This window comes from Pangasianodon hypophthalmus, chromosome 9, assembly GCF_027358585.1.
Source record: "Pangasianodon hypophthalmus isolate fPanHyp1 chromosome 9, fPanHyp1.pri, whole genome shotgun sequence".
Lineage (NCBI taxonomy): Eukaryota > Metazoa > Chordata > Actinopteri > Siluriformes > Pangasiidae > Pangasianodon > Pangasianodon hypophthalmus.
Window position 1 is genome coordinate 2,917,178 of NC_069718.1, and position 22,944 is coordinate 2,940,121.

Below are 22,944 nucleotides of genomic sequence, written 5' to 3' on the forward strand. Positions count from 1 at the left end.
AAAAAAAAATTGTTGTCCAGTGTAATTTTACATTAAAGAAGCTAATCAAACTATCCAGAATTAGAAGTTTCTGCAATTAACCGGTAACTGAGCTATGATGTCATGTGGGAGGCAGTGAAATGCAAAAGATTTTATTTGACAGGTGTGTGAGACAATGACCTGATAATGGGTAGTAATTAGCTTAATAAATTATTTAATTAAGTGAGTGTGTTTCCACATTTTCATAAAGGTAAAATTCCTGTTATTTGTAGATGATATTGTTCTCTCGGCACCACCCGAAATGGGCATTTGAGTGTTTTGCTGCTGAGTGTGAGGTGGAATGAAAATCAGCGCCTACATGTCCAAGGCCATGAGATGTTCCCTTCAAGTGAGGGGACAGATTTCAGTATTTGGGGATGTTACTCACAAGTAATGGAAAAATAGCATGAGATTGACAAACAGATCGAGTCAGCAGCAGCAGCATTACAGTCACTGTACCTGGTCTCTGGACAAAACTCTCTGTTTACCAGCAAATCTACATCTCTGTCTTCACCTGTGGTCATGAGCTGTGGGTAGTGACTAAAAGACAAGGTTGTGAGTACTGGCAGCAGAAATGAAGTTTCTCCGGAAGGCTGCTGGGCTTACTCCATAGGGTGGACAGTGTTTCTCTCATCACAAAAGAGTTCTACAAACTATCAGCGGATTAACTTAATTAGATCTAAAACAAGTATTCTTCAAATAATAGGCAAAATATTACTATTTCTTATCTTGGTGATTCAACCATCATCAAGTTGGATCTCATTCTGAGATAATGTTGTCCATTGGACTGGTCCCCATTATTCTGGTTATTATTGTAACCGCCCAGTCTGGGGCTGCATCTTCATCCACCAGAGGGAGGCACAGGACCGCTCTGAAGTAATCAGGAGCAATGAGCCACACCTGGCCTCCTGGCTTCTTAAGCAGAAGATGCAGGCTCTCAGCTGCTCAGTCTTTGTTTCAGAATCCTGGCAAAAGATTTGGCTGGTAATTTCTGTTGGTTGAAAACTAGCACTATACTCTAGTCCTTCCTCTGTGCTAGGTTGACCTTGCCTCTTGAGTTCCTTCCTTTGAGAAAAGAAAAGAAGTAAAAATAAAAAAACTCTTGTTTTCTGGTTAGCTCCCTGTAGCCAACAGTCAGAGGTTTTTCCCCTGGCATTCCTACAGTTTATAAGTAGTCTTTTCTTCTTCTAGATTTTCTTCTGTTTGTACCTATTTGCTCTGCACTTGGGCCCTATGTATTAAGTACTGGTTAGTGGATTACTTGTTTTGCACAGGTCCCCCATACACGGAGGCCTGAGTTGGATTACAGTGCAGGGTTAGATTCCAGTGCAATAATGTTACAATTATTAAGAAAGTCATAATTTACTCACCTCAGATATCTTACATCCCTTCAAAGTTTATTCTTTCAGAGTTTGCAGATTAAACTGATTCTGAGTATTGCCAATATTAAAGGTATTAAGGTCAATATTAAAGTCAAAATTAAGGTTGCATCTGGGTCATTATCAATAAAAGGTGCCTTTAGTATAATCCCCTGGCCTTTCTCAATCACCATCTATATGAAAGATATCCATTTTTGGCAGATGGTATAGTTTATCTATGCCAGTTTCTTGAGCCACACATTAAAAATCTGACATGCTGAAGCCACGCTCTTACTGTACCGCAAATTGTAATATGTATTGCTTTGCGGTTCTTTGTGAGTGATACATATTTGCATGCAGTGGGTGATGCTGAGAACGTCAGCAAGCATACAGTCTGCTTAGCAGTACAAAAAGTGGTCATTGCAATGCAGAGATAAATGGGTGTATTCATTGTTTTTCCTGGCAATTTAGACACACTGGCTATTAAAGAGGGTTTTTTGGTGGTAAGTTGATTTAATATGCGGCCTACCTATTAAGAATGATCATATGTTAAAGATCTTAATGTTACTTAACCTATGATCTTGAAAAGGATTCCCTATGGTCACTGGTGCCATAGATTGCACACATGTTGCAATTTCTGCAGCCCTAGGTAAGCATGAGTCTGATTTTGTGAATAGGAAATCCACTCACACCCTCATTGTTCAGATGCAGACTATTCAATATGCCTTTTCATTTGTCTTTGACTGATCAGATTCTTATCAAGTCGTATGATTTTAATTATAGTCATGCCACCTGTAACACTGACATACCTGGTAATCGCAGATGACTTGTGACCATCACTACATGATCACAAGCTTGGATGCTAGGTGGCCTGGCTCTGTGCATGATTCAAGAATTTTCTGGGAGTCTGCATTAATTCAGGTCTAGGGGACAAAAAACAAAAACACAACCCTTTCAACAATGGAACTATATGTACACTTCTAATTTCTCTTTTATACTTATTGACAGGACTATTTGATGGCGTGTTCGTTGGAGACAGGGGTTACGCATGTCAGTGGTTTTTGATGACCCCTATCCTGACCCTGAGCAAAATTTCAGTGTGGCCCACAGCAGAACCAGGGTAGAATTGAAAACACTTTTGGCATTCTGAAGGCACAATACATCCCAGATAGTGGCTGCATGTGCAATCTTGCATGATATAGCCACTATCAGAAAAGAGCGAGTGCCACCAAACCACCAACTCCGCCCTGATGAGGTTGACCCCATTACATTGGACCATCCAGCTGGCAGAGCAGTCAGAGACGCAATCACAGCACAATATTTCAGTTAATTTTTAATAAAGAGCACAGTACACATATTTGGGAGTCCCAGTGTTTTATTGATTTTCACATTGCTTAAAAAATTGTAAATGCATTATCCTTCATACTAAAACACTGCATTAATTCATAACCATAGCTTCACATACCATCTTTTAGTATTCCAACTCCTCAGTTTGTAATTTCAGTTTCTTCGTCTGCAGTACTTTAATCTCTTAGTCCTGTTGAGCTTGCAGTCCAATCCTGATGATTCCTCTTATAAATGGCTCTGATAGAGTCTGTTTCCACCTGAAGAAATAATATATTGGTTAGAATTTTATTGTACACAGCTGTAATATTGTATGTGGAAACATGTATTACCCTTTTTCTTTGTCCTGGGAAGTTGTGGGATGAAGTGGGTTCAGGTGGAAGATACAGTTCTGAATAATCCTATAATAGAATAGACATGATTGAAAAGGCATTAACTCTCATTGAAATGTGTTATAGCTTAAAGTACATTTACCTCTGCAACTATCTGAGCACAGTAATAATGTGTCCTCCTCACAAGCTTCACCCTATTAACCAAATAAGGCCATGCAATTAATACACCAGCAATAGCAAGTTCTCATATGGTATGTTGTGTGCTTGATACTAATCTCTGTATGAGACTCTACATGTGTTGGCTCCAACAAGGTAACTGAACTTACCCAATTGAAAAATACATTCACTAAGTCATATGTGCTTGCATCTTAGAATAAATTTTAAAAAGGATCAAAGTCAAATTCATGTACATATACCCTGTAAAAAAAAAAAAAAAAATAGCCTGTTTGGAGGAGTCAGCACCTGGATCTGAAGACACACTGCCTTTAATGCCATCCATGATAGATCGCCCCTGGCTGTTGCACAGGGCCAACTCTTCTGCCACTGCCTATTCCTGAGGAGGTGGCCCTCCCCCGTTTTCTTTAATTCACACTTTTTTCTCTTTGCTACAGCAGACACAAGGACAATAAAGAGCACATTGCACTTACTCACCACTTTGAATGATGATTTTGAATTTCATTTTAATCTGCTGCCAGAATCATTTGGAGTTTGGGTTGCATCTAAGTATTACAAAGAACGAGTTAAATACTAAATCTAGTTAAAAACTAAATCAATTAAATACTAGATGAAAACAAGTTAAATACTAACTGAAAACTATTTTCATTTATATTAAACGAAATTACATAAAACATGTTGGTTATCAGTTTTCAATAAGTTTATTTTCATTGTGAGCCTATAAAAGTAAACTTACGCATTTACACAATCCTGCAATGTTCTGCCAGCAATTTTCCCGAGCTCTGGCAGCCGCAACAGTGTCACTTTTTGTTGTTAGCGTCGTTTCAATTTCCTCATACTTCCGCATAATCTCTTGCTCTTCGACAAGAAACATGTTCATGAACATAATGCTAAGTTGGTGTGCGACCTAAGACTTTAACAGGCTCTGCTGGCTAGTTACCCAACATGCCTAATTTTTATTGCTTTAACAAAATATGCATCCCTAAAATCTACATCTATGAACTAGCTAGCTAATGCTCACTAGGTCAAGTTTTTACTGTGGAGTTGCCTTTAATGGACATGTTTAAATAGCTAAATTTATTCAGATTACAAATGAGTTAAAGGCACTTGTTACCTGGGGTCCCTCGTTACGAAATGTCTCTAGGACTCATTTAGATTACTTCGTCCAATATCAAGCGTATACCTTTTTGGATGTATTTACTTATAATTATTATAAAAAAAATAATAACACATTTCAAAGATCACTGTCATCTGTTTAACAATATTATTTTTTTTTTTCTTTCAATATATGTTCTTATTGTTCATTTAATTTCTCAAGTAATTACATGTACTATTTCAACATTAACTTTTGTAATTACTATTGTATCATTGTACTATTGAATTTTCACCCACTCTTCCTTGCAGAATGTTTCTAGTTCTGAGATATTTTTGGGCCGTCTTGCATGCACAGCATGTTTAATATCTACTTTATATATTTTCAATGATGTTTAAGTCAGGGGAATATGAGGGCCATTCCAAAAGCTGTTATTGAAGTAGTTCATGGTGGATTTTGAGGTATGTTTTGGATTATTGTCCTGTTGTAGAATCAAATCTCTTTTCAGCTTCAGTTGCATGACTGTGCCACATTTGCTTCGAGAATTTGCTGATATTTACTGGAATACATTCTTCCATCTACCTGCATAATGGTTCCTGTGCCACTGGCTGCCACATATCCCCAAAGCATAACAGATTCACCCCATGCCTAACAGTTGGCAAGTGCTGCTCCTTTTTTCTCCAAATAGTCAACTAAACCTTCCTGCAGGTCCTTAGTGTCATATGGGGGATTTTGCTTTGCTTTTCTGGCCAGCATACAGGCAGTTCTCATATCTGAGAGTTTTCATGGTCTTCCAGATCATGCCTTGACTTCCACAGTTCCTCTTTAACTGACATTTCTATATTGACAGTTCGGACAGAAAATACAAACTGGAAGCTTTTTTTCTTTTTTAAATCTATTTATAGCTTTTCTCTGCTTTGTAGGCATCAGTTAGATTCATTTTCAGATCCTTAATCAGCTGCTTAGAGGAGCATTAACAAAGTTTGAAGAGTCAGAGAAATTCTTCTTCTTCTTCTTCTTCTTCTTCTTATTATTATTATTATTGTTGTTGTTGTTGTTGTTATTCGCAATGACAATTCTTGACCTGCCTAAGGACTTAAAATTAATAACTTTATGCTCCGAGAATACAAGCGTGTCCAAAATTTTGCACACGCCACAAATACAATTGAGTTCTACTTGTTTAAAATAGTTTGCTGCAGCAGTTTACTTCTTTTCACTTTAAAAAATCAATAAATTGTGTGATCTCTCCCACTCGTAGAAACCCCCACTCTATCTCCCCTTCCTCTTTAGCTTCCTGCACCCTATCATTCCTTCCTGGCCCTGAATCCTTTTCCTCTCTAGCATTGGAGTTAGCCACAGACACTTTCCTCTCCTCACTTTCCTCATCCATGGACTTCCTCGACCCTCTATCTTCTAAACCCAGGAAGAGTTCCTGCCCTGTTCCTTGAGTATCGGATGTGTTAAGCAGCAATCGGAGAGAATTAAGAACAACAGAGAGAAAGTGCAAGAAATCACAGCTTGACACAGATCTTGCCTCTTACCGCGATCTCCTGTCCAAATTCTCATCTGAAGTGACTTCTGTTAAGACTGCCTTCTACAGGGAAAAGCTGGAAACCTATGCACAAGATCCTCACAAGCTCCACAACATCTTTTCTTCACTACTCAACCCACTGCCTCCTCCTGCTCCGTCCTCCCTGACTGCTGAAGACTTTGCCACCTTTTATGATGAGAAGATTGAAAAAATCTGCCAGACCTTCACTTCTACTCTGACCCCTACACTACACACTGAGGATTCCCCTTCTCCTTTGCTGGCACATTTTTCTAACCTAGCAACAGAAGAGATCCTGCAAGTCACCTTGTCCTGCAATCCTACCACCTGCCCATTGGATCCAATCCCTTCCATAATTCTCCAGACCATCTCTCAAGACCTCCTCCCCTTCATCACCACTATCACCAATGGCTCCGTAACATATGGTCATGTACCAACCTCATTCAAGAGAGCAAGGGTTATTCCCATCCTGAAGAAACCCACTCTGGATCCCTCTGACACCAGTAACTACTGACTTCTCTCTTTTCTTTCCAAAACCCTTGAACGAACTGTCTATAATCAACTGTCTCTGTATCTCTCACACAACAACCTCCAAGATCCTAACCAGTCTGGCTTCAAAACAGCACACTCCACAGAGACTGCCCTTTTGGCCGTCACTGAGAAGCTACATGCTGCTAGATCAGCCAAACTGTCTTCAGTCCTCATCCTCCTTGACTTTTCAGCAGTCAACCAGAAGACTCTCTTGCTTACCCACATGAGTCTTGGAATTCATGGTGCAGCGTGGCAATGGTTTGCTTCCTACCTGTAAAGTCGGTCATTTCAGGTGACATAGAGGGGATCCACGTCTACTCCCCGCAGGCTCTCCACTGGTGTTCCACAAGGCTCAGTACTTGGTCCTCTTCTGTTCTCCCTCTGTACTCGATCTCTTGGTGCAGTCATATCCTCACATGGGCTTTCATGCCACTGATATGCGGATGATACTCAACTCATCCTCCCCTTTCCTCCCTCAGACACTCATGTTTCTGCTCAGATCTCAGCATGTCTGGCAGACATCTTATCATGGATGACAGCTCATCAGCTGAAACATAATAGCAGCAAAACTGAACTGCTGTTCATCCCAGGTGATTCATCCCCACGTCAGGATCTTGATCTCCCTGGGCAACTCTCTGATCTCGCCTTCGCTTACTGCATGCAACCTTGGGTAACCATGGACAATCAACTGTCCTTTTCCTCTCACATCGCTAATCTGACATGCTCATGCCAATTTCTCCTTTATAACATCAGAAGAATTCGTCCATTTCTTTCCACACAGGTGCTTGTTCAGTCCCTTGTCATTTTTAGACTGGACTACTGCGACTAACTCCAGACAGGTCTGCCTCTGAGCGCCATTCGACCTCTGCAACTGATCCAGAATGCAGCTTCACGACTGGTTTTCAACATTCCCAAGTTCTCCCAAACCACCCCATTGCCACGCTCCCTCCACTGGCTTCCTGTAGCTGCTGCATCAGATTTATGTATGTGTGCATGTATGCATGTATGTACCAAGAGCACCTTAAAAACCACAACAAATTCCTTGTGTGTCTACTCACACACTTGGCGAATAAAGCTAATTCTGATTCTGATTCTGATTAATACACTGATGCTTGCCTACAAAGTCAAGAATGTACTAGCACCCACTTATCTCAAAGCACTTATCACATCCCGCATGGCACCACGCTCCCTCCGATCCTCTAGCACTGCTCGACTGGGCCCACCATCTCTCAGGTTACAAGGAAGGAATGCATCAAGACTCTTCTCTATTCTGGTGCCTAGGTGGTGGAATGAACTTCCCCTAGATGTTGAACAGCTGAGTCACTGGCAGTCTTCAAACGACATCTAAAGATTTACCTCTTCCTGAAGTACTTAAAATAGCACTTTTTAAAAAAACAACAACTTTGTATTGTCTGAGCGCTTGTTACTGTATTACCTCCCCAACAGAGTTCTTGGGCTGATGGTGTTCTTAGCTTGTGACCTAGTGAACCAGTATCAGAATGTATTTATTGATAGAGACTTCAAAGCACTTCTGTAAGTAGCTCTGGATAAGGGCGTCTGCCAAATGCCATAAATGTAAATGTAAATGTAATTTGGCCAATAGACATTCTTTAAAATTTGTTTTAAATTTGAAATTTTCTCATGAAATGCTATTTATCACAAGTGTTTCCTCATGCTTCAAATGTGCTGTACTTTTAGTAGATTTCATAATTCAGAATTATTGTTATCTCTCTGAAAATGCCAGGTTTGTCACCAAAATACAGTGGAAACATACTTACTTTTTTGTCTTTGACCATGACAGGATGGACATAATCTGTAGTTGATATACAAATTGTCTGCTTGTACTTACAAAATAAAATTTAGCTTGCCACGAATGTTTTGGAGTAGTCTATAATCTGGGTAATATAATGAATAACAAAGAAAGTGAAAACTATGTATATCTACATACCTATAACTTGGTGGGATAAATGATATCGACCCACCTAACATAAATATCCTTTATAATGTTTAAATAAGTGACAAGAGACTTTATTGAAATGTTCTGTATTAAATCATTCTCGCATTGATTAAAAATACTAAAAAAGTATTTACATTTAAACCTATCTTTATTCACATGTTCTTTGCTAACTGTGATTGTCGAGTTCAGCAGAAACAAATAACGGGTGATTGGACAATCCTGTCTCACTCTTTGAAATGTGTAAAAAGCCTATATTTTAGAGTTTCTGTATACCATTTTGAGCTAAAATTTAAAACTAGCCTCACCACTCCAGGGTCTGCATTTTCTGTGTATCTTCTCTCTGTATTCTCCTTGTGGGTTTCATCCTGGTTCTTTGATTACCTCAAACCTCCTAAAACATAACAGTCAGGAGTTTGGCTACGCTAAATTGCCCCTATGTATAAATGTGTCTGTAGTCCCATCTGGGGTATATTCCCACCTCACCACCAGTGTTCCCCGGATAGGCTCCAGATCCACTGCGGCACTGACCAAGATAAAGTGCTTACTGAAAATCATGATGAAGCTAATGATAATGAATTTAAAGTAAAAGTCTATCACATCCAATTTTCTTTACTTACTGAGTGATATGCTTCTGATTCTAACAATAATGGAAACACACTGTATAGCCAAAAGTTTGTGGAAACACCCATATGTGCTTGTTGAACATCCCATTCCAGATTTATTCCCCCTTTGCTGTTATAATAAGCTCCACTCTTCTGGGAAGGCTTTCCTCTAGATGTTGGAGCGTGGCTGTGGGGATTTGTGATCATTCAGCTACAAGAGCATTAGTGAGGTCAGGCACTGATATTGGGATGTCGAGGAGGTCTGGGGTTCAGTCGGTGTTCCAGTTCATCCCAAAGGTGTTCAGTGGGGTTGAGGTCAGGGCTCTGTGCAGGACACTCGAGTTCTTCCACTCCAACCTTCACACACCATGTCTTCATGGAGCTCGCTTTGTGTACAGGGGCATTGTCATGCTGGAACAGGTTTGGGTCTCTTAGTTCCAGTGAAGGGAAATTGTAATGCTACAGCTTACAAAGACATTCTATACAATTGTGTGCTTCAGACTTTGGGGCAACAGTTTGGGGAAGAAGCACATATGGGTGTGATGGTACATTGGGCTGTATAGTGTGTAAAGTCAGTATACAGTATATTTTCTTTCACAGAAAGACTATAAAAGAAGTGTAAATCTACTGTAAATTTAATTCCTGATGATATTTATTAAAATCCTGGCCACATGTTCATTGAACTTACACATTATTCCTTACAAATTGTCCATCAAGGTGCCTTTATTCTCGTAGTTCCTTGAATATAATAGCAGTACCAATAACATAAAAGCCATGACAGTTCAACACTGATCAATAATACTGCAACCACGATGCAGGAAAAGTATATAATGTCAAAGCATCTTACTAAGCAGTGCAGAAGATGGAGTAAGTAGCCCTGAAGAGCAGTGTAGATCTTTGTATAGTTTAGAGGTTTATTTATAACTGGTCTGATAAATGTTCATGTAGCATAAATTTTGTTTCTAGAACATGCCCAGACAAAAGTTTCAAGCTCGTGTGAAAGTTTGGATTTCTGATCATTTAGTACAATTTATGACTTTAATATAATACATGTAATACAGGGCCTTTGTAACAAACATCAAACTACAAACCAGCTCCCTATCTCATAACATATAGTCTATCTAAGGGCAGTACTCTGGCTGATACATTACTAATAACATCTTTAGCTTCTGTTTCTACCTTCCCTAGAAAAAATAATTACAGTATGAATTGTATAAGGCCAGAAACTACAGTGCATCTAGCTAACTCTCATACCAGTTGATAAACTTAATGGATACGCATAGATAATTTCCATCCTTTTTCTGTTCTTTTGGCGCACTACATAGATTGTGTTAGATCCACTGTTGTGGGGATTTTGTCATTGTTTTTTGTCTGGAATAGCATCCTACTCTTTGTTCCCTACAGAGTGCAAGGAACTAGAGTTGTGAAAATAGGACTGGGATCCAGCAGAAACTAACAAAAATGTCAAAAGCATTACATGATTTTACACTTTCACCAGGAATGAATATCAGTACCTAACAATCTGTTCTTTTTTCAGAATTTATCAAATTCAGTGTTATACTACATGTGCAAGAGGGTCTACAATAAGGCTTGCAAACTAACATTTTTACTTAAGCTACATTTTCATGTTGTAACTTGTAACTGTTGGACAGAGGAGTTTACGATTTGTGAGTTCTTTATACCATGACAACTTGTTTTGTCTTATACTTTTCAAGAGAGAACAAAAAAAAAGCTGGTAAGGGAATGGCTGTTTATAACTGCTATAACGTATGTGAGATTTAAACTAATTTCAATTTGAGAAATTGTTCACAAAACATTACACCGAAATACATACAAATGTACAGTCTATAAAACATATCAAATCTCTTCCTCCCTCTATAATATCTCACCTTCGGTTACTGCACGCAACCTTGGGGTAACCATGAACAATCAACTCTCCTTTTCCTCTCACATTGCTAATCAGACATGCACACTCTATAACATTCAGAAGGATTTGTCCATTTCTTTCCACACAGGCCACTCAGGTGCTTGTTCAGTCCCTAGACTGGACTACTGCAACTATCTCCAGGCAGGTCTGCCTCTGAGCGCCATTCATCCTCCGTAACTGATCCAGATTGCAGCTGCATGACTGGATTTCAACCTTCCTAGGTTCTCCCAAACCACCCCATTGCTGCGTTCCCTCCATTGGCTTCCTGTAGCTGCTGCATCAGATTTAAAACACTGATGCTTGCCTACAAAGGCAAAAACAGACCAGCACCCACTTATCTCAAAGCACTTATCACACCCCACATGGCACCACGCTCCCTCCAATCCTCTAGCACTGCTCGACAGGTCCCACCATCTCTCAGGGTACAAGGAAGACCTGCATTAAGGCTTCTTCTCTATTCTGGCTCCTAGGTGGTGGAATGAACTTCCCCTAGATGTCCAAACAGCTGAGTCACTGGCAGTCTTCAAACGACAACTAAAGACTTACCTCTTCCTAAAGTACTTAACAACACTTTAAAAAATCTTTGTATTATCTGAGCACTTGTTACTATATTACCTCTCAACAGAGTTTTTGGGCTTATGGTGTTCTTAGTCTGTGACCTAGTGAACCAGTATCAGAATGTACTTATTGAATGAGACTTCAAAGCACTTTTGTAAGTTGCCCTGGATAAGGGCGTCTGCCAAATGCTATAAATGTAAATGTAAATGCAGATTCAGTCAACTCACCATTAGTGTGTAAAACCTGAGCGAGTTATGCTTGCATGAAGCTATCTTCCCAATAAGCAATCTCTAACAGCTATTGTTCCCGTGGACCCCTCAACAACTTCTAGCGACTGTTTGCACATGCTTTAGCTACTTTTCAATAAATTTTACAATGAGCTTTTTTCAGTGGGTGTTGGACTAAAACACACAGTCCTGTGCACAACTCTAGATCTCACTCACATTTCTTCATAGAAGAGCTGGAAGAGAAAACAAGAGAGGAGGGACAAGACCATGACCTGTGGGTGAGGCCAGTTCATTCTCGCATCACCTGGAAAGAAACAATTGTTATACTTGGTTTAAATGACACACACACACACACACACACACACACACACACACACACACACACACACAGCAGTGAAGTGTTCCAGCCAATTTTATTAACATTACTCTGAGTTTTAGCTAACAAGGTCCATGCTAGTGGCCCATGTGGAGCAAAGCCTGTAATATTAACGTATTAAAACAGTTCTTATTGTAGTTATACCTATACAGTGAAATTTTCTCCCATATTCACCTTCTAAGCCACCACAACATCTATGACTGGAACATCTATAGGTTTTATTATGAAACCTACTGTTTTATAAATTGTATCATTTATTTATTGTCTCAATATGTCATTTGATTCTTATGTGGTACAAAATAATTTGTGATGGGGTGCTTGTGTAACAGTTTTAGAACCAATATGTGCTGGGGGGCCAAGAATTAATTTTTTCAAAATATCTCCTGCCTTTTAAAAAACTTCCATTAAAATCTCAGAGGAGAACTCTGATTTTAATTATTTTAATTTGAATGTCAATACACTGTGGTAAACAGTAAAAATTATATAGCTTTGTCAATGTCCAAATATTTATGGACTGTACACAGTGTGTATATATATAATATGTAAACCTTGGTGGAATTGGTCAAACTTTCTGCAAGAATGTTTGTGATTGGACAGAATTCCTTAGGGAATGGGCAAGAATAGGATAAAAAGTCCTCTAACGTTTTGAAATAAATTGAATTAGCGGTTTTACAGGAAAGTAAAACTGTTTTGCAGATAATGAAATATAGAAGTTTGATATTGACTCACTTGTGGGAAATGATGTTTCGGATAACCTCTTTCCATTTGTTTCTCTGGAGGACACAGGTTTTACTGTAAGGGGGAAAACACACACCCTTATTAGCTTTATCTTTATCTTTTAACCGTATAATGAATTATACATTTGTTAATGCATTTTGAATAATGACAATTGAATATGCTGACAACCAATGATTACCATTCAAATAGTATTTCAAAGGAAATACACCTCTGTATGTCTCAGGGCAGGGTACTTGGTGACCAGTGCAGTGATGAAAACCATGTACCCATGAAATTAAAATTGTCACCTGTTCCTTGCTGGACCTTAATTTTATCTGTCCCTTAGTCATATGGACACCAGTGTGATACAATGCCTGGAAAAAACTACAAAAATTGATTTGGATATATTATCATTTTAATTTTATTGTTTGTCACTTCCAGGAACATGATCAGAAAGAACAAATCTTCATCATGATCCAATTAAATGTTGTCTAGAATTTATAGGTCCCACCACTGGAGGCACATCTTGATCTATCTTGGTTCATCTGTGTGTTTGGCTCTGCATTTTCCCACACACTATTTCCTTTTCCAAATGTTGCTTGGTGAGGAAAATAAAATGATTGGAGTTTATTTGTTTTGAAGAAGGTGGACTTTGTATGAGTTTTTGGTTATGTGATAGGCACTTCTCTGTGGCGCTTTACCAACTTGGGGCTGTTCGATGCTGGAATATGTCCTCACAATTCAATGGGATGCTGCCATTATACACCACCAGGCTCGTGTTAATCTCTTCTCTGTTCTCCTTATTAATCTAGTTCACTGCTGTCAAAGTTTGTTTAGAATCTGGAGGGTGTGGTGTATCTTCAACGCTATTGACTGGAATATGCTTAAAGACATCACTCTGACTTCCAGCGTTTTTTTTTTCTCTTTTGTCAAGTTAATCATGCTGTGTATATTATATATATGTATTTCCAGATTGTGTTCCAAGTCTTTGCATGTTCTTGTTTCTCATCATCCTAGTTATTTTGAATGTTTAACCATCTCTTCAAATTCTGTATTTTTTTTTTTTTTTTTTACATATTCCTTAATATTTCTTCATGCATTTGTATCCAGTGTTATGAAACTTCACTGTTTTGAACTCCATCAGAAGAACACTCTGTAATAATGGATTCAGCCAAACAACATCCAAGAAGGCATGTAGCAACAATCAGTTTGGAGGATGTGGTAGTGGGACATCTGTGGGAGCAACAAAATTGAACCAACATACCACTGCAATCGCAGGGCTTTCAGAACTGCTCAAAGTACATGCTTCCACGATCCCTAGGGAGTATCCCCTCATGGAAAGGCCTGAGGCTTAATGCGTAGTGGTTTTGATTAATCCTAATTTCATATGTGATATTGACAGCTCTACATGAAACTGTCACCTGTTATGTAACATTTATTAACCTCGTCTTTGTTTTATTTTAGTGCACCCAGAACTATTCTGGGAAACGTCCTTCCTTTGTGTTTACATCTTATGGAATGCTCACTGTGTTGGTAAGTTGTATGTTACTAATTTCAGTAAAATAGGCAAGAATTAAGAAAGATCACTGCTTAAAGGTTACTAAATGTGTCTCTGTGCAGGTTCTCAGGTCATATCTACCCAAGTTGGTTTCACTGCTGTCCTGCCATGTCAATTTAATAACGAGCAAATCCGAACACCGCATGTTCAGTGGTGCACTGATGCTGAGATTGTGTTTGAGGGATGGAATGGGAAGTCGTATGTGGGTGAGGGATATGAGGGCCGTGTGGACTTTCCTCAGGACGAGCTGCTTAAAGGAAACTGTTCTCTGACGTTTAAGAACATCAGAAAATCTGATGCAGGAATCTGACTGTTACTGAGACATGCAAAGACATCTGTCTCTACAGAATGGAGATTGATTGGGAGTGTGAAAGTCTCAGTCGATGGTGAGTGTCTGACCATGGTGCATATGATGGATATTTTTCATGTGATTCATTTATCACATGATTTTTTTCACAATTATTTTACCTTCAGATATAATTTAACATGATACATTTTTTTATGTGATTTTTTTTCACACAGTTCATTTTCATAGGATTTATTCATTTTCACATGTAATTGAAAAAACCCACATGTTATTGTTTTTCACCTGTGGTTTTATTCATCAGACATTATTCACATGTCTCATGTAGCATAAGCATTGTGTACAATGTGTTTCTTTTAAACTAGTCATATTAGTTTGCGAACTTCCTCACAGCTAGCTAACTAGATGAATTGTTTATCCTGGCCTGTACCCATTTGTAGGTTACGAACTAATTCTGAACTAACTAATTCTGTTTCTATTTTCTTCCCAGAGCCCAAAGAAACACCAAAAAAGCCAACAGCCTCAGGTACGCAAATATTAAACCTCAAACTGAAATCCAAAAGAACTAAACTTTAAACGTAAAGTGATGAATTTCTGAATTGTCTCCCTCCAGCCTACGCAGGAATGACCTCTCCCTAGCCACTGGTGAGGGTCGTGTCTCTCCTCTCCTGGTTACTCTTTCCTCTCTTTAGCAAGTGAGGAAACATCATTACAGTAGCACATGAAGTGAAAACTCAGACATATCTGCTTATGACTGTAGCTGCTAAAGGAGCTTTCACAGTGTAGCATGTCATATATTTTGCATTAGAAGAACAAGAAGCCTTTATATGTCACATATACATTACAGCACAGTGAAATTCTTTTCTTCGCATATCCCAGCTTGTTAGGAAGCTGGAGTCAGAGCACAGGGCCAGCCATGACACGGCTTCTGGAGCTGAAAGGGTTAAGGGCCTTGCTCAAGGGCCCAACAGTGGCAGCTTGGTGGTGCTGGGGCTTAAACTCCTGACCTTCTGATCAGTAACCCAGAACCTTAAACGATGAACCAGAAGCAGTGTCTTAGGGGTTCTTAGGCACATTGAGAAGTAGAGGAAAACCAGTCTCAAGCAGCTTATTGCTTTTAAACAAAATGGCTACAAAGACAATATGATAAAATATAGTGTTCAATATGTAACAGTAATTTTAAATAAACAGTTGTATTTGGTGAAATTCCTGCTAAATGAGGTTAGCTCCACTTACTCAGCAATGTGCAGCCTCCTGACAGTGACCGAAAGAAAATTATAATAACTCTGTAGGACACAAGTTTATGCCATCGCTTTGTTCACTCATGTTGTTTTGCTAGTTATAATATCAGTCTAATGAGCTAGCTTGGACATCAAAATGAGCAATATCCTGGAAAAACTGAAAGAATTCCCAGCTGAGGCTCTGTTACAGCAGAACAGGACAGCAGAACTGTTTACAGCAGAACAGGACACGGCTTTGCTACACAACTGTCCAGAGCTTCAGGTGTGTGTGTGTGTGTGTGTTCATGAGGCATGGCTGTCATGTCCAAAACTGCCAATCACCTCAACTCCTAGCGATGTATTCATGATAAGGAAAAACATTAGGGGAGATATCAAGTTCATCTAAAATCTAAAAAAGACAGAACACTATTTCCAGAATTAATTTATGGAGATGTAACTTAAAGTGTAAGTTTGTCTTGTGTTCCATGCACTAACATGGGGATGGGTGGAGTTGGAAATTGTACTGGAGACAGACACTAGAGGGCCTCAGGGACATTTGGCTTCATTTTTTAAACTCCAGTTATGGCATCAATTCATACGGTATACAGAAACATTGGACAAAGTTTGTGACCTCATGACCAGTGATTGTTTTTCTTAGCCTAACTGTGACTGCTTCAGAAAATCATAGTCCTTATAATTAACCCTGTTGTTCTTATCATCTAGTTGGATGGCTTACTGATGATGATGCTGACTTTTTTTGTCCTGGGTTTAATGACTTTAGCAAGAGACTGATATGATGACATGAGCCTTACATTTACATTGGAAAGCTTTTTGTCTGCTTCTCTCTGAAATGGCATGTTTCACTTAAAAGCTTGTCACACGTAGCAACTGTAACCAAGGGGTGGAGCTTAGCAAATGACAATGATGACATTCACACTGTAGAAATCCCAATGAGCATTGTAGTGGAGAAAAGCTTGGACAGGGAATATATATTGTTCCAGTTTTAGTTTGGAATTTTTGCATGATTTGAAATAAAATATTAAAATGACCAAATAAAACATTTATTTAATGTATGTCTTTTTTTCATGTATTATTATTGTTTTTTTTTATATTTAGATACATTTCAACTTCATCTTACACATGCAAATTAATTAGAATTTGCACATCAAGGGACTTTTTAGCAGTCATAACTTTTCTCTTGTGGAAAATTTTTATAAAATCCCACATGTTTAAAAGTTCAGCTATCATGTATATAATAATCATGCCTCCCATGACATGTGCAAATGTGACTAGGAATTACTAAAAGGAGTTCCAGTAGAAGACCTTACAGGAAGTTTATGGACTGACCTGGATTGTGGTTTTGTTTGAAATATGTAAGATTTGATTGATATATAATTTGGGTAAACTCTAGAATAATGGCTCCTCAAAGTGACAGGCCTGTTAGACACACATAATTCTGAGTCTGAGCTTAAGCATTGCATTCAGTTATGATCAGTTAAGTTATATTTGTACAGTATTAAACAGTAGACCTGGTCCCAAAGCAGCTGCACAGAAATCTGTCCTGTTTTGTTGCACTGAGGTCAGTTCAAGTCTGAGTTATAAATATTTTCTGGAATACCAGTCAGGTTGTGTTATATTAGGTGCTTAAATGCTTCCATAATCAACATTTAGAGGTCTACAAATAAACTGACCTTGCAAATTAAAGTAAAATGGTTTGATAGAAGTGTGTTATTCCGCTTAGACACTACAGCAATGTATTACTATTTGTACCTATTTTTTGTAATGAAAGATACGACACTTTTTTTATCCGTTTATAGTTACATTTAATGTTATGGAATGTCCTCGAGGCATGTTAGTTCCTTGCTCTCATTTAAAGTCGTTCCCTCACCAGCCTCTTTTTTTCTAAAGGTAATAAGACAAAAAACAAATCCAGATCATTCCCCCAGAAGCCTGAGTTCCAGAGAATTCCTTTCTCCGCCTTTTCCCTGCTCACAACCTTGTCGCAAAACCGCGTCTCTGGCAACCCTGCAGGAAACAAGCGCGCATGACTGCTCTCTGTGCTATGACATGGACAGCCCACTTCCAGTGTGTTAACAGAATGCCTGGGACATGGTCAGGGGGTGAGTGTAAACTCTATACACCTCTATACAACTCTGTAAAACTCTATCAGCTGTAAGCAGGGAGAGATTAGCACACTGCAGACTGTAGTGTTTCTGATGGTCCTCGTGACTGCACTTTGTGTACTCATTGAGCGACACTGATGGAGAAACCCTGAGAAACTCCTGCAGGGGGGATTTCGGGTTTAAACCCTTGTAACGGGAAATTCAGGTAAAGCGGCACTTTAACTAAGCAGCGTTTATTTCCTGAAAGTCTAAACCTGTGTTAGCCTTGCACTAAAATGGTTTGATAGAAGTGTGTTATTCCGTCGTTCCCTAACCAGCCTCTTTTTTTTCTAAAGGTAGTAAGACACAAAACAAATCCAGATCATTTCCCCAGAAGCCCGAGTTCCAGAGAATTCCCCACCTCCCCTTTCCCCCCGCCCTTTCCCCGTCAGTGCGCATGTGCGAACTCACGGCGTTGCTGTGTGTTTGTGTGTAATCCATGTGTGTTAATTTGTAGCGTTATTCTCTTCTGCTCATCAGGGTGGAGGAGATTTCATGCTGCTTGCCTGTAGTACAGTGTGTAATGAAACACATGCTTTAAGGTGGATGTAGAGGTGATTGTTGTGTTGTGAGAGGTTTTGTTGTTTTGTATGTCTAATTCCTGACTCGAGCTTGGACCTGTTTTCAGCATCTCTGGAGTTAATGCATCACTTATAAGTTTAATTAATGAAGCCTTTCAGAGCTGTATTTTCTTAGAGACATTCTGTTCTTCCTATCTTGTATTTTCTACAAGCTGGAAGCTCTGCTGCAGACAGAATGAAACTTTATTGCCAGGCACAGTAATTAGTGTGCCATTACTTTAGCACTGGTCTCAGGTACACACTAGGCTTTACTCTGGAGCAAGTGCACTTAGAAAAGTGCTTTCCCTGTGCCATGTTGCAGCTACTGTTATGGTACTAAACAATGCATCTGCTTCATGCTTTCATTCAAAAACATAAATATAATCACTTACGACAGTTCGTGCTTTGCTAATGGTGCAGGTAAGTAACGATTTGAAATAAAATGGACAAGAGGTTGAAAAAAAAAGTGCAAAAGATGCTAAAATCCTGTTTTTAATGAGTTGCTCTCTGCAGGTTCCTGGATAATATCTGCCCGAGTGGGTTTCACAGCTGTCCTGCCGTGTGAATTTAATAACATGTCTATCAGAGCACTTTGTGTTCGGTGGAAGATTGATAAGGAGATTGTGTTTGAGAGATTGGGTGTGGAGTCGTATGAAGGTGAGGGATATAAGCGTCGTGCGGACGTTCCTGAGGATGAGCTGAGGAAACGAAACTGTTCCCTGGTGTTGAAGAACGTCAGTGTTACTGACACAGGATATTACAGCAGCTACCTGGTACTGAGTTGAACAAAGAGATCTGTCTCCCCAGGCTGGAGTTTGATTCAAATTGTTAAACTTTCAGTCCATGGTAAGTCTGTGACCAAAGTTTAATAGTCTGGTAACAGTCTAATAAACTAGTTGGATTGACTGTTTTAATAGTGGATTATTATGAATTATTATTATGATCAGCCTAAATGTGGCTTATAAATTAGATATGCTAAAACAAATGGATAAATATAACGCAAAACAAAACTGTGAGGAACTAAACATTAAACCTCTTGGTACTTTACTAGAGTAATGTAATAATTAGTCCCTGTTACAATAATAATAACGAATTTACACTGCAAACAGGAATTAAATATTTATGGAATTTAATTCAAAGAACAAGATGCTTGCAATTTTATATACAGTGCCTTGCAAAACTATTCAGACCCCTCACCCTCTCTCATATTATTAAATAACAAATGGTACTTCATTCTGTTTGATATTTTAAAACACTGAAACTCAAAATCAGTTATTGCAAGGTGACATAGTTATGCAAGCAAGATCTTTCAGTTTTTTTATTATTAAGATGAAATGTCTTGCTTGCATAAGTATTCAACCCCTGTGCTGTGGAAGCTCCCAGTTTACGCTGATGAAAGAAATTGTCCTAATGAGGACACAATTACCTTACCGTTGGTATCCATCGGTGAATCATTAACGTTTCTGGTCATATTTTCTGGATAAAAACCCCATTGTTGAAGGCTCATTGGTCAGGCTGTGAAGCTGAAGGAAAATGAAGACCAAAGAGCATTCTACAGAAGTTAGAGAAAAGTAATACAAATGAGTAGATCAGGGAAAGGGTACAAAATAATATCCAAGTGTTTGGATATCCCAGTGAGCCCAGTTGGATCAATTATCAGGAAGTGGAAGCTGCATCACACCACCCAGGCACTGCCAAGAAAAATCTGCCCCTCAAAACTCAGCACTCAAACAAGAAGGAGACTTGAGAGAGAAGCCACAGAGGGGCCAATGATCACTTTGAATTAGCTACAAAGTTCAGTGGCTGGCAGTGGAGTAATGATGCACTAGTCAACCATATCAAGAGCACTGCATAACACTGGCTTGTATGAGAGGGTGGCAAGAAAGAAGCCCTTACTCAAAAAGTACCATCTGAAAGCATGAGAGTGACCCAGCTGCCATGTGGGAAAAGGTTTTGTGGTCAGATGAGACCAAGAGAGATTTTTGGCCAAAACTCAAAAGAGCTACATGTGGCGCAAACCTAAAATTACCCATGCCTCAAGACAGACCATCCCTACAGTGAAGTATGGTGGTGGCAGCATCATGCTGTGGGGATGCTTCTCATCAGCAGGGACTGGGCATCTTGTGAGAATTGAAGGAAGAATGGATGAAGCCAAAATAAAGGGAGATACTGTAAGAGAACCTGCTTTAGTCTGCTGAAAAACTGAAGCTTGGGAAGAAATTCACCTTTCAGCAGGAAAATGATCCCAAGCACAAGGCCATAGCAACAATGGAGTGGCTTAAGAACAAAAAGGTAATTGTCCTACAGTGGCCCAGTCAAAGTCCTGATCTCAGTCCCGTTCAGAATATGTGGCATTATTTGAAAACTGCAGTCCACAAGCATCACCCAACCGACCTGAACAAACTGGAGCAAATCTGCCAAGAAGAATGGGCCAAAATGGCTCCAACATTGTGTGCAAAGCTGGTACATACGTATCCCAAAAGACTTAAAGCTGTTTTTGCAGCAAGGTGGCTGTTCCAAATACTAATGTGTGGAGGCTGAATACTTATGCAAGCAAGTTATTTAAGTTTTTTTTTATTTTTCATAATAATATTTCCCAACATAAATCCAGTGTCACCTTACAATAATTGATTTTGAGTTTGAGTGTTTTAAGTAATAATTCCTTGAATTATTAGAAAAATAATGCACACCCGAGGTGGTAATGCAGCCATGACGTAAAGCAGAGTTTAAATTAAGCAGAAAATTATTATTTTTCTAATAATTCAGCAGGCCATCGTCAATTAGTCCTTATTACAAAAAAAAATCACACACCCACCGATCAGCCATAACATTAAAACCACTGAGAGGTGAAATAAATAACATTGATTATCTTGTTACAATGGCACCTATCAAGGGGTGGGATATATTAGATAGCAAGTCAACAGTCAGTTCTTGAAGGTGATGTGTTGGAAACAAGAAAAATGGGCAAGCGTAAGGACCTGAGCGACTTTGACAAGGGCCAAATTGTGATGGCTAGACGACTGCATCAGAGCATCTCCAAAGCGGCAGGTCTTGTGGGGTGTTCCCGGTATGCAGTGGTTAGTACCTACCAAAAGTGGTCCAAGGAAGGACAACCAGTGAACCGGTGATGGGGTCATGGGAGCCCAAGTCTCATTGATGCATGTGGGGAGTGAAGGCTAGCCCGTCTGGTCCGATCCCACAGATAGTGGGCAATGTTCTGCTGGGAAATCTTGGGTACTAACATTCCATCTACCTAAACATTGTTGCAGACCAAGTACACCCCTTAATGGCAACTGTATTCCCTAATGGCATGATTTTGCCTTTATACACCACCACAATGGATTTGAAATAAAACAATCAAGATGTGATTGAAGTGTAGACTTTAGGCTTTATTTTGACTGACAAGAAGTTAATTGACCAGGTGCAGTCCATTCCCTCGTTACTTCAAGACAAATGAAGGAGATGAAAGGTCTGGAGTTGATATCAGGTATAGAGTTGGCATTTGACAGCTGTTCGACTGGAGCTACCAATATGAAGCCCAAGGAGATCTCAATGCAAGTGAAGGAGGCCATCATTAGGCTGAAAAAACAACATAAATCTATAAGAGATATAGCAAAATCCTTAGGTGTGGCCAAATCAACAGTTGGGTATATTCCTAAAAAGAAAGAAAGCACTGGTGAGCTCAACAACATCGAAAGGCCTGGAAGACCACAGAAGACAACTGAAGTGGATGATCGCAGAATCCTTTCCTTGGTGAAGAAAAACCCCTTCACAACATCAACAGAAGTCAAGAATACTCTGGAGAAGGTAGGCGTATCATTGTCAAAATCTACAATCAAGAGATGCCTTCATGAATGTAAATACAGAGGGTTTACAACAAGGTGCAAACCACTGGTAACATTCAAGAACAGGAAGGCCAGATTAGACTTTGCCAGAAAACATCTAAAAAAGCCTCCCATGTTCTGGAATAAGATTCTTTGGACTGATGAAACCAAGATTAACTTGTACCAGAATGATGGGAAGAGAAAAGTATGGCGAAAAAAAGGAACAGCTCATGATCCAAAGTATACCACATCATGTGTCAAACATGGTGGAGGCAGTGTCATGGCATGGGCATGTATGGCTGCCAATGGAACGGGCTCATTGGTGTTTATTGATGATGTGACTGCTGACAGAAGTAGCAAGATGAATTCTGAGGTGTGTAGGGTTATACTCTCTGCTCACATTCAGCCAAATGCTACAAAACTGATAGGATGCCGCTTCACAGTGCAGGTGGATAATGACCCTAAACATACTGAGAAAGCAACTCAAGACTTGAAGGCAAAGAAATGGAATATTCTTCAATGGCCAAGTCAGTCGCCTGATCTCAACCCAGTA

The 22,944-nt window shown here is 39.3% G+C and overlaps 1 protein-coding gene, 1 long non-coding RNA gene and 1 pseudogene across 2 annotated transcripts in view; 2 read left to right on the forward strand and 1 right to left on the reverse strand.

Annotated features, from left to right (window-relative positions):
• LOC128317072 (CD276 antigen homolog) overlaps positions 1-22,944 on the reverse strand; it is a 131,284-nt gene that overhangs the window by 74,694 nt on the left and 33,646 nt on the right. The window lies entirely within an intron of this gene.
• On the forward strand, positions 338-2,706 carry LOC117598028 (putative nuclease HARBI1; annotated as a pseudogene).
• LOC117598067 (uncharacterized) lies at positions 14,172-15,840 on the forward strand. The gene is made up of 4 exons (XR_004578788.2): positions 14,172-14,296; positions 14,384-14,707; positions 15,116-15,151; positions 15,239-15,840. It is a non-coding gene; the product is annotated as an uncharacterized LOC117598067 (long non-coding RNA).